Genomic DNA, 13598 nt, shown 5'->3' on the forward strand with positions numbered 1-13598 from the left:
TTACTTGTGTTGTTTTTTCTAATCAGCATTTTTATTAAGTTTTGCTCTGTGATATGCAGTGTAACCCTGTCTTCCATTTTCTGTTGGAATCTTCAGTAAAACTGGCTTCATTTGCTAAGACTTTATGTGTACTTGGATCAGCTATTGGAGTCTTGGCTAAAGTGCTAGGCCCTCCTTAAGGGTGGGCACAAGTTGCCAACAAAGGCTATACCTGGGGCTCTCATTCTGGTTTCCATCTCTAGGTAATTTAAAAATGGTTCAGCATAGAGCAGAAACAGGAGGATCCTTTGCCTTGAAACACAACAAGTAATGAAAGTCCTGTTGTGTTTCGTGAGCTATCATCAGATGTAATACTGCTTTTCCATAATACTGGAGTTTTTTGGTGGCAGGCTATTTTTCCTCCTGGTCCTTCTGTTTTTCCTGGCTCCAGCCTCATCAGTAGAGTACCTCTCTCTGCTAACTCTGAGGACAATGCCAGCCTGGGCTCTTCCAATTGCCCAGTTTCCAGCTTGCCACATGGAAGCAGAATGTTTTGAAGTATTCCTTAGGTTTTTCTCCCCCCACAAGCCCAATTTTTATTCAGTAAGTCACGGCCACTTTCAGCATTAGGAACTCAGCTCTGGAGCTGGTTTTTGGGCTTAAGCTCCTTTCTTCCCATCTACTAAGGGTTTCTATGGCCTCCTCTGATCTGTCACAAGGCCAAGGTAGATTTCTAGAATAAGGGCCATTTTGCTCCCTAAGTTCTAGAAAAGGCCAACAGGCACACCTAACAGCTATCCAGAAATATCTCTAACAACTAGTAACACATTCTAATCTCTAAATTCAACAAACATTCATTCAACAAAATTCGATGAGACCTATGATATGTCAGGCTCTGGACACAAGGGTATAAAGTGAATTAAACACAATCTCTTCCCTCAAAGAGTTCCCAATCTGGTGGGTGGGGGAGTTGTAAAGGTAACATATAAATGATGATGTAATAGAAGATGCAGAACAATAAGACTATTGCCATGTCATTATCTGGGGGCCAACTAATGCATTACCTGTGGCTAAAATACTTTAGAACTGGGATGTGCTTAACTCTCACAAAGGGACGTAGAAGAGGTGATTAGTGTATATTGAGACCTCTTTTGTGGAGGGAGAATGTCTGTGATTCCATGTTAGAGGGTCGTATCTAAGCCCCTACTTAAGCCCTAACTGGAATACCCTACCTCATTGTCTCCATCCCCATTCCAAGCTTTATGATCCTAAGGTTAACTCCTTTCTGTAATTACACGCATTACCCCTTGCCCATTTTCCAAGCCCCTTCTGAGAAGTAGGCACCTCTGGGTCCATTGTCCCCTTACTCATAGTGATCTGATAATATGTGATGGAGGATTGACTACAGTTTTGTTTTGTTGGTGACTCAGGTCTATCTGTGGCTTCCTTCCATGTCTCTGTGTTCAGTTACTTAGTTACTTAGTTAATTGAGAGTTAGACATTTATGTAAGCAGCAGAACTATCCTGGGGGAATAGGTGAGGATCTCTGGAGGACTTCCCCCTTCTGAAGGAGGGGAGGTATCTGATATGGGACTTTGAAAGATGTAGAGATATATAATTAGTTTGGTTTCCCCTGTATGAACGTCGTAGGATATGGAGGCAGGTGTGCAGTAGGTAGCTGACTTATCCTGTTCTATTTCCCTTGTGTCTACTCTAGGGTGGACCCTGACTAGGCTTATGCCACAGAAGACCCTGAATATCCTTCCACTGTCAGAAAGGATGGCAACCCAACATTCTCTAAGTTGGCTCTTGTTTGCATTTTTCAGAGGCAAGAAATGTTGTACTTTTCCCAGTCCTCTTCTCTCCCGCAAATGTTATTTCAATGATCTATACTGTCAGAAATAATCTTAATATGGTCACAGAACTTTATAGTTTATGAGATTTTCCACTAGGGTGTAATCAAAGCCCTATAGTATGGACAAGTTGGGAAAGAATTGTCAGTTTCATTTTATGGATAAGATGCTTGGGCCTCAGAGAGATCACCTTAGGTGGCAAACTGGGGCCAGAACTTAGGTCTCCTGACTTCAAGGAAGGACCTTTTGATTCTATGAGATTTGAAGCTCTACCTCAGCCTAATAGCCTGAATACCTATTGCTAAACATGACTCTCACATCTTCATTTTCCATCTTTGAGAGGTTCCACAAGGCAGATCCCCACATGATTTGAAGTCTCCTGGGTTTAGCCCGTATTTCCTGAATGATAGTGATAGTTGGTGCTTACTAAATACCATTTGCAGGCAATGTTCTATATTCTTCACATATATTAATACATATAGTTACACAACTCTATGAGGTCAGAGGTCACTACTATTATTATCCCTATTTGACAAATGGGGAATTGAAGCATAGGGATATTAACTAACTTACCCAATGTCCCACAGGTGGCAAATGGCAGACCAAGCAGCCTGCTCCAAAGTCTATACTGTTAATCACTACACCACATTGTCTTTGGAGAGTGACTTATGTTCAAGCTCTTATCCGCATTTACTTTGCAATGTCACTTTACCTGCGACTCAGTTTCCTTCATTGACAAATAATAGCAATACCTCATCTTCATATGGTACTTTGCAGTTTACAAAGTGCTTTGTCAGACGCCATCTCATTTGATCCTCACAAATGTCAGTGAAGAAGATGACTACCTTGACTTTACATGTGAGAAAGCCCAAGGCTCTAAGGGTCTGGCCAAGGTTATATAGCTTATATGCACTGACGTAAGATCTGCAACTGAAGCCTTAGTGGTTTCCTTGGTGTAGATTATGTGTGTCTTGGACCAAATGCTATCCAAGAGTCCTGTCAGCTCTGATCTTCTCTGTGCTGGAAAATAAGAATATGAGGTGGTCTCAGTCAAATTGGGATACTACAATAAATTACCATAGATCAGGGTGACTCATAAACAGTAGAAGCTTATTTCTCACAGTTTTGGAGGTTGAATGTTTGAGATCAGAATGCCAACCTGGTTGGGTTCTGGTAAGAATCCCCTTCTGTGTTGCAGACTGCCCACTTCTTATGTCCTCACATGGTGGAAAGAGATGGGAGAGATCTCTAGCATCTCCTTTATAAGAGCACTAATCTCATTCATGATGGTTCTACCATAGACTTAATCACATCCCGAAGGCCTCACCTCCTAATACCATTACACTGGAAGTTAGGATTTCAACATATGAATTTAGGGGGGACACATACATTCAGTCTATAACAGGGGTAATAGTGAGCTCTTAGCTTGGGGCCAGCCCAAGCTGATGGTACAGATAACAGCTTCTTTGTACACAGCACTCAGCTAGACATCTGAAACTATCCTTTTTGTAATCCCTCACCAATCACAAGGCTTAATGGGAATCTCCCACAGACCATCCTTCCAGTAGAAGCTGGCTTTAGAGAACAACCATGAAACCACCTTTTGACCTTCTCTTCCTCAGCCTGAGAAGCCTCCTCTCCCTTGCCCTTTCATTTTTTGTTTTTTTTCAGATATCAACCCCAGGGATGGCCAGGAAGCATCTCTGAGCTGAGGCTTTGTCCCCAGAGAGGCAAAAGGAAAAAGGGCAAAAATATAAAATAAAGATTATATAGAAGAATTACCCTGCATGTTTCTCCCATCTCCCTCATCTCCCCGTGTAAATTACCCTATTATTCTGCTCCCTTAGGACTCCTGATCGTCCTTATTTCTTCTTTTGAGCTAAAGTCATTCATGCAGTAAATTAGTTCTTTGCTTCGAAACAGCTCTGATTGTAGCAGTTGCCACCACCAGTAGCAGCACCACATCCCCCGGACAGTTTCCAAAAAAAAAAAAACAAAAAAAAACAAAAACCCTCAACAACTCTCCCTCCCTTCCTCCCACTCTATTCACATGTACGGAAAGACATGGGGTGCCCATTTCCTGGGAAATGTTTTCTTCGAAAGGCAAGTAGGTGTTGAGAAGGAGTCCAGATGGAGTCCTAACTAAGAAACAACTCAAGTTGGATATGGCCTGAAAACTTCCACTCTGCTGTCTCCCCTCAAAAACCAAACCTTGGTTTATCTTGGGTTACTGGGGAAGCAGTAAAATAACACAGAGGTTAAGGACTCAGCTTTGGTGTCAGACACGCCTGGACTGAGTCCTGGACTCTGCCACTTTTTAGCTGTGTGACCTTGGGCAAGGGTCCTAAAAGATCTTAATATACAAGTTTCCTTTAAAACATTTTATACATATTCATTTTATTTTTATGTCTGACTATCCATCAAGTATATTTAGTGCCTACTATGTGCTAGTTTCATTGTAGAAGTTGGGGATTCAGCAGTAAACAAAACAGATAAACATACCCGCTTTTAGGCAGCTTACACTCTAGTGGGATATTCCAATATCTGAGGCCAAATGATTTGCAAGTAATTTCTCTCGTTCTGTGGGTTGTCTTTTCAATTTTTTGATAATACCTTTTGATGCCAGTACCATACTCTTGCTTTCTGTGGCTTTGTAGTAAGTTTTGATACTGGGGCAATATGAGTTCTCTGACTTTGTTATTATTTATCAAGATTGTTTCGGCTGCTCAGGGTCCCCTTATAACTCCACATGAATTTGACAATTGGCTTCTCCATTTCAGAAAAAAAGGCTATTGGTTTTTGATAAGGATTTCATTGCATCAGTTAGTATAGGCATCTTAACAATATGGTCTTCCTACCTATGAACATGGCATGTGTTTTGTTGGGGAGGGAAAATTTTCCACTTCCCTTTGTGGTTCTTATGGCTGATCTAAGAATTAAATTGACATGAGACAGATTACATGAGAAAATAAAGTTTAATCATGCACCTACAGGAGCTCTGTAAGAATATGATACCTCCAGGCAGTCAGGTAATTGAGACTTATATGCCATCTAAGCTAAGAAGGGTGTTTAGGTCTGGGACTTCAAAGAGAAGGAAGACAACTCACAGGAGGGTGAAAAGGAGTAAATGTTTGGTAAGCAAATATTTGCTGGGTAGTGCAGAAACAATGGGACACAGAGGAATTTTAACATGACTTTGTCAGGTTCCTTCCTGTCTACCACACCTAGTTCATATTATACAGTAGTCATCTATGGTGATAACTCCCTTCCTGGAACAGCTCCTCTGTCTAAATTCCTTTCAGGCAGTTAGAAGGGAGCCAATAAAGAAAAACTTCTTGAGTCTTCTATTTTTTAAAACATAATCAGCTCAAAATAATCCCCATGCCAAAGATATACGTTTTGGGGTGGTAAATTTTGCTCCCTTAAGAGTCCATTTAGTTAGGTCTTTAATTTCTTTTGGCCATTTTTGGATTCCTTTCCTATATTTCAGGTGTATAGAAACAACTGATCTTATACCCTACCACTTTGCTGAATTGCTAGTTCTAGAGCTTTCTTGTGAGTTATTTGGGATTTATATATATGGGATCATGTTATCTATAAACAGAGGTAGTTTTACATCATGCTTTCCAACATGGATGTTTTTAATTTATTTTTCTTGTCTAATTGCTCCACCAGTTAAATAGCAGTGGTGAAAGTAAGTATCCTTGTATCCTTGTCTTGTTCCAACACCTGTCTTTTGAGTTGCCTTGCTGGCCTAGTTTCAGTAAATTTTGGGGGGATGGACGAGACCATTACATATTTCTCTTACTTATGTTGACCCTAGAAATGCATTTAAGTCTGTTTTTGCAGGAGCTAGTTTTGTAGTGAAGGACCTTTTAGGTTATTTAGTTTCCTATTGCTGGAAGCAACACAGGATGACACTTTGAAAAACTCTGACATAGAAAATGGGGGATTAGTTCTCATGGCCTACTTTAATGGCTCTCTTTCTATCTCACCCAGAATAATAAAAACAAGCTGTATTATCACATTAGAAACTGAGTCCTAAAGAAAATCTGGAAGTTAATCAAACTTATAGGGGCCAGAGTGTGGAGGAGGCTCTGGGAGAAAGTGACTTGAAGGATGAGAGTTGAATAGATCTTGTATACAAGATCCAATAACCAAGTTTGTTCCATTTCTTAGCCAAATGTCTAGGATCCAATCATGTAACCCTTGCAAATGTGTCATCAATTGCTAGGGAACTTACCCTTGAGAACATGAATCACACTTTAAGCTGTGTATCTGTGTATTCACGAGATGCACGGTGTGGAAGGGGGATATGAGAGAGAGAGATTGAGAGTAAGAGAGAGAGATAGAAAGAGAGAAAATGAGATATGGGGGAGATGTACTAGTTGTCTCATGGAGTCTTCTATAAAAAAGAAGCAGAGAAAACACTTTGGCTCTTCCCCCTATCTCTTTTCCTGTTTGTTCTTCCTTGGGGCCTCAGTACCATCTTCCTTTCTCTAGATATCTGGGCACACCCCACCCTCAGTTCCTGTGAGCCCAGGTGTGTGAAGGCGGATGTGCTTCCACCTGCCCAATAAGCTGTTGAGCGCTGTGACCTGCTGCCAATGCCTGGGGGTGACGTTGCCCAGTTACAGTTGCTGGGGGAACCTCAAGTTAGAATTTCTTCACTTTAGGGCGTGTAAAGTCTCAATCACTACACTGAATTAATGTTGCTTTTCCCTGACTAAATGTGAGTGCCGGCTTCTGGGATGATTGAAGTTAGAGCGTTCCTACTTGGATACTGTCAATCACTCCTCCCTCACTCTCTGCTGAGTGCACTCAGCCTGCACAACCCAATTGGGAATCATGATAATATAGGAAACCACTGGCAGCCCTCTGAAAAGACCCTATCAAATTGGCAGATACATCCAAGGAGGCCTTCTGATGGTAGAGTTAGTCCCCATCCTAAGAGAGTTCCTAAGCTGATGGAAAAGACATAATTTCTAGCCTATTGAAGCTCCTGGTATGATGAGGAAGACCTAGGACCTATTTAAAGTAAGCACTTAGTCTGATAGGGGATATCTAGTCCCTGTACTGGGGAGCCTCTGGTCCTATGGAGATGATACTCTCAATGGGAGATATGATGGCACCATGCTGTCCCTCAGATGTCCTATTGGATAGTTGTGATTAGGCTGGCTGGACTGTTGACAGAACTGCTGGGACTCATGTTGACTGGCTTTCTGACACATAAGAGCTGTAGAACCCCAGCTGAACCCTTATTTCACCCAGGAAATACTGACCACTTCTTCCTGCTCTCACCCCAAGGCTGTTATGAGTTTTTTTCCATTCTTGACCAGCTTTGCATCCCTCTTTGACTCCCTTTTCCCCAAAGGTTTATTATGAAATTTTAAAAATGAAAAGAATTGTTGAGTATTCATAATTGGGTACTCCGCATGTAGATTCTACAAATGTGAACATTTTGCTCTATCTCCTTCAAAGATCTATCTCTATATGTACCCTTCAAAACATCTTGCTTTTGGTATATTTTAAAGTAAGATGCAGACCATCAATATCTTCACTCATTAAGCAGAATTCAGTATTTGCTTGTGATTCTTTGTGTGTGTGTGTCAGGGGGTGTGAAATTTGTATCAGTGAAATGGTAAAATATACAGATTATAAGTATATTCTTCCAGAAGATTTGACAAATGCTTACACATGTGTAACTCAAATCCCGATTAAGATATGGAACATTCCTATCACACAGGAAGTCTGTTCATGCCCCTTTCTAGTCAATCATTGTTTCATCTTGCAGAAACATTCAGTTTGCCTTAAAAAAAAAAAACCTTTCCAGAATTTCATGTAAACGGAACCAAATATTGTGTACTCATCATGTTTTCGGGATCCATCCATTTTGTCGCATGTGTCAGTACTCTGTTCCTTATGTGTCACTGAATAGTGGTTACAATTCGTTTATCCATTTCCCCCCATTATGTGGGGTTGTTTCCAGTTAGAGGCTGCTATGAATGAAGCTTCCATGGATATTCTTGTACAAGCATTTTTGTGGATGTATGTTTTCTTTTCTTTTGGGTAATTACCTATAAGTGGAATTGCTGGTCATAGGACAGGCATACACTTAGTATATCCACCTTATTTTGAAGTGTCTGTTCAAATATTTTGCCCTTTTCTTTATCAAGTTGTTTGTGTATTTATTGTGTTTTAGTTCCTTATATATACTTGATATAATTCTTCTAATGAACATGTTTTTGCAAGTATTTCCTCCTACTCTGACTTGTTATCCATTTTCTTTCTTCGATAGGAAGTAGGATTTATTGGTGGGCGTGAATAAGGAGGAGTAGTGTAGAAGCTCTCAGGAGTGCAGGGCTTAGCATTTGTCCAAAGGGCCCACAATTAGGGATGTATTTGACCCCATAGCCATCCAGGATAAACTACTTTTTCAGGTGCCATGTTTTCAAATTCATCCGTATTAAACTTGGTAAAGCCCCACTTCTTGGAGATGTGGGTCATTTGGCCACCAGGGAACTTGAACTTGGCCTTGTGAAGGGCTTAAATCACATGCTTCTTGTTCTGTAGCTGGTGCAGATGGACATGATGACTTGGCCAGTGTGGACCATGGCCACTGTGCCCTGAAGTTTCCAAAGGCACCTTGAATACCAGGAAATCCTGACCACTCCTTCCTGCTCTCACCCCAAGGCTGTTATGAGTTTTTCTGGAGCCTAGACTGGGGACATCATGAGGTCCGACATGCGTGTCCACTGGAAATTATGGTCCCAAGGTACCTTAGGACAACCTCTCTGAGCAACTGGCTGCATACACTACTGAGGAGGCCACTGTGCGCAGTCACTGCACACCATCATTTTCTCAACTAGGTTTTTGATGAGAAGTTTTTAATTTTTATAAAACCTAAATTATGATTCTTTCTTTGATGGTGATTATTTTCTACCTCCTGCCTAAGAAACTTTCGCCCATTTGCAAATCATGAAGATATTCTCCTATGTTTTATTCTAGAAGCTTTATAGTTTTAGCTTTTATGTTTAGATCTATCATTCATCTCAAATTAAATTTTGTGTATTTTGTGAGACAGGGATCAGTGTTCATGTTTCTCCATATTGATAGCCAGTTGTGCCAACCACATCTGTTGAAAAGACTGCTTTATCTAAGTCGCTTTGGCTCCTCATTGAAAATCAAATAATCATATTACACGTGGGTCTATTTCAGGGCTCTTTATTTTGTTTCATTGAACTATATGTATCCCTTTACACTACCATCCTGTCTTGAAGATGGTATACCAGCTTTATAGCAAGTCTTGAAGTTAGGTAGTGTTAAGTCCTTTGTTTTTCTTTATCAAGATGCCTTGAATATCCTAGGTCCTTTGCATTTCCATAAAATTTTTAGGATAAACCTATCAATTTTTACAAATGAAGTCTGCTGGAAAATGGGGTTTGGATCGTGTTGCACCTGTAGATCAAATTCGAAAAAATTGACATTTGAACAATATTGAGTCTTCCCATACAAAAACATTTATTTAAGTCTTCCTTATCTCAGTATTTTTAAAGCAGTTTTTAGTACATAGTTCTTATATATCTTTTGTTGAATCTATTCCTAAGTATCTATGCTTTTTGGCCTTATTGCAAATGAAAATATTAAAAAAATGTCTTTTTCCAATGCTTTGCTGCTAGTATGTTGGAATACAATTGATTTGTGAGTATTGCTTTTTTATCTCGTGACTTTGTTAAATTCCTTTATTCATTCCAGTTGCTATTTCGTAGGTTAGTTGAGATTAAAAATCACATCATCTGTGCATAAAATTTTAATTCTTCCTTTCTGATCCTTGTGCTTTTTACTCTTTATCTTGCTTTATTGCCTTGGCCAAAACCTCCACTAGAATATTAAATAAATGTAGTGAGAGTGGACATCCTTGCTTTGTTTCTCATCTTAGAGGAAATGTGTATTAAATTATACTAAATATGGTGTTAGCTGTAGGTTTTTCATGGAGGTACTTTATCTGAAATGCCTTCTCTTTCTACTTGGCTCAGACTTTAAAAAATGATAAACAGGTTTTGGATCGTACAAAAACATTCATTTTGCTTCTTTATGCTGTTAATGTAGTGTATTACATTAACGAGTTTGTTCAAATAATCCTACATTCCTAGGATAAACCTACCTGGTCATGACATATATTTTTGTGTATTGCTGGTTTTATTTGCTAATAATCTGTTAAGAAATTATGTTCATGAGGCATATTGATTTGTCTTTTTTTTTTCTTTTTGTAATATTTTTGTCAGGTTTTAGTATCGGGGTCAATCTAGCATCATAAAACAAGTTGGGAATGTTCATTTTTCTCCATTTTCTGAGTTTGTATAGAATTGATATTATTTCTTCCTTAAATTTCTGATCAAATTCATAGTGAAACCATCCAGTTATGGAATTTTGCCCGTGGGAAGGTTTTTTTTTTTTTTTATAACAAATTAACTTTATTTGATAGATAAAGGCTACTTAAATTTTTCTATTTTATCTTGTGTCAGTTTTAGTAACTTGTATTTTTCAAGGAATGTGTCCAATTTGTCTAAGTTGTTCATAATGTTCTTATTACCCTTCTAATATCTGTGGGAAATGTAGTAATAGTCCCTCTTTCATGCCTGATATTAGTCATTTTGCTCTTTTTTTCCTTTGTCAACCTATGGACCCCTATCCTACTCCCTACTTTTTGGTTTTAACTAATGCTCTTGCCTCTGACTTTTCTGGAAGTCAAGGGTGAAGCTCCTAGGCCAGTCAGTTTCCCACTCTCTACTTCAACATGCCTTTATCTTCTCTTTCTTCCTTCCTTCCTACCTTAAAGGAAGAATTGTCTTGATTCTTCCTGTTCGAACTCTCCTCTGACAGGAAACCCATGTCCTGAACTCCCATTAGGGTTCAAACACCCCCAACACAACATTCTTCTTGATTTTTCCCTCTTTCCATATTATGGCCCACACTGCTGATCATGCCATGGTGTCTTTAGGCATCTCCAGCCTCAGCTCTGGATCTGACAGTTCCAAGTATCAGAGTGACTCACAAGTCTAAAACATGTCATGTTTCACTCACTGGTATTTTCTTCATGCTTTCTCTCCATATGGAGCATGTCTTCCCCCACAGTCTTCCTGGAGAATATTTACATAGTTCTTGAGTAACTTCCTTCTTTCACTTCAGTCTGATGAAATCAATCACCTCCTTGTTTTGTGGTCTCCTTGGACTGATACTGTGGATAAAAGCATCTGTTATATTTCATTGCGTGCATTTGTTGATGTCTTTGTTTCCCGCACTGATACCATAAAGTCCCTGGGGCAGGAACCATGTCTGTTTATATTTATATTCCTAGTGACTGACATACTGTAGGCTTAACATATGATTGTTGACCGAATATAGAATATTTGCATTTTTTGAAGATCAGGGTTTCCAATATGGAACCACTCACCCTTTCCCCATCACTTTTGCCATTTTCTTAGTACCCCCCTTTCTTAAAACTGTGACATCACTGCTGAGTCTTTTCTCTTCATTATTTACCAACTTTTGCTCTGCTAGGTCCTTTTCTTTTTCTTCCTATCAGTCTCTGTTGTTGCCACTAAATTTTGAAGCAGCATTACATTACTCATGAACCACTGTCTTTTTTTCAATTATTAATTTATTTATGATAGACAGAGAGAAAGAGAGGCAGAGATACAGGAGGAGGGAGAAGCAGGCTCCATACTGGGAGCCTGACGCGGGACTCGATCCCGGGACTCCAGGATCGCGCCCTGGGCCAAAGGCAGGTACCAAACCGCTGAGCTACCCAGGGATCCCCATGAACCACTGTCTTGAAATCTAGCTCTTGGACTTTCCTCTTACCCCACTCCAATCCATTCTCCTTACCACCATTAATTTCCTTAAAACATATTAGGGATAATGGAACTACATCAAAATAAAAAGCTTCTGTTCAGCAAAGGAAACAGTCAACAAAACAAGACAACTTACTGAATGGGAGAAGATATTTGTAAATGACATATCTGATAAAGTGTTAGTATCCCAATATATATCAAGAAATTAATACAACTCAACACCAAATAACCAAATGATCCAATTAAAAATGAGCAGAAGACATTAACAGACATTTCTCCAAAGAAGGCAGACAGATGGCCAACAGACATACAAAAAGATGCTCAACATCACTCATCATCAGGGAAATGCAAATCAAAATCACAATGAGATATCACCTCATATCTGTCAGAATGGCTAAAATCCAAAACACAAGAAAAAATAAGTGTTGGCAAGGATGTGGAGGAAAAGGAACCCTCATGCACTTTTGGTGGGAATGCAAACTGGTGCAACCACTGTGGAAAACAGTATGGAGGCTCCTCAAAAATTAAAAACAGTTTACCATATGATCCAGTAATTCTACTACTGGGTAGAAGGAATATGAAAACAATAATTTGAAAAGATATGTGCACCCTTCTGTTTATTGAAGCATTATCTACAATAGCCAAATTATGGAAGCATCCCAAATGTCCTTTGATAGATAAATGGATGAGGAAGATGTGATGTACACACACACACACACACACACACACACACTGGAATATTAGCTATAAAAAAGAATGAAATCTTGCCATTTGAACAACATGGATGGATCTACAGGATATAATGCTAAGTCAGTCAGAGAAATATAAATACCATAGATATCACTTATATGTGAACTTTAAGAAACAAAAGAACAGAGGAAAAAGGAGACAAACCAAGAAACAGACTCTCAACGACAGAGAACAAACAAATGGTGGCCAGAGGGGAGTGAGGTGGGGGGATGGGTGAAATAGGTGAAAGGGATTAAGAGTACAGTTATTGTGATGAGCACTGAGTAATTTATGGAAGTCATTATATTTATGGAATCACTATATTGTACACCTGAAACTAATATACCACTGTATGGTAACTATACTGGAATTAAAAGAATATATATCAGGAAAAAGCTGCCCTTACTCTTCATCCCTCAAAGGACAAACCATAGCTCCCATTGATTGAGTGCCACTGCCTTCCAGGTGCTGTATAAATGTTAGCTTATTGTTACTTTTTAGGGGCATGTATTAGCCTCTTAGTAAGGATGAGAAAACTGACTCTTAGAACCATACTTGCTCAAGGTCACTCAAGTACTAGGAGGAAGTGGACCCAGACCTCTGCCTTCCCTGGCAAACTTGAACCTCGTCTCCTAATTCTCTTCTCTTGCCAGCTTCAGGCAAAGATTCCTGTGGTATAAGCCCTGACAATTTTTTCTTCTTTCTTTCTTGTAATTCAAGGGCTGGCTTTGATAACCAAGGCATGCACTTCAAAGACTGCGATCTCACTATCTGGAATAAACATTTACTGGCCACAGGCTGGGTAAAGAGCCAGATGAACTCCTCCAACTGGGGCTTCTTTGTTTTAGAGATCATGACTGATTTTGATAACTATTTGGGCCAGTTGTCTTTTCTCTTCTCTGTGCTTTAAATTCCCACCTGTATATTTTATTTATTTATTTTTTCCCACCTGTATATTTTAAATTCACCAATAACAAGTGAGCCTGAGAAACCCTCGACCTCCAACGTTGACCCCAATAAAAACAGAACCCCCATCCAGACAGGCTCTCTCTCCACCTGTGACCTCGTTGTGTGACCCTGGGTGTGCTGTGTAATTACTTTCCAGGTCTTGTAAGTAATAATCCTTTTATTTATTTATTTTTTTTAGTTTCCTGATGGGTGTTGCTGCAGGGTGTCTTGCAAT

The 13598-nt window shown here is 39.5% G+C and overlaps 1 pseudogene; it reads right to left on the bottom strand.

Moving 5' to 3' along the window:
- Positions 1–8594: 8594 nt before the first annotated feature.
- LOC119873482 lies at positions 8595–8697 on the bottom strand (annotated as a pseudogene).
- Between the last annotated feature and the right edge of the window lie 4901 nt (positions 8698–13598).

The sequence above is a fragment of the Canis lupus genome, chromosome 9, assembly GCF_011100685.1.
Source record: "Canis lupus familiaris isolate Mischka breed German Shepherd chromosome 9, alternate assembly UU_Cfam_GSD_1.0, whole genome shotgun sequence".
Classification (NCBI taxonomy): Eukaryota; Metazoa; Chordata; class Mammalia; order Carnivora; family Canidae; genus Canis; species Canis lupus.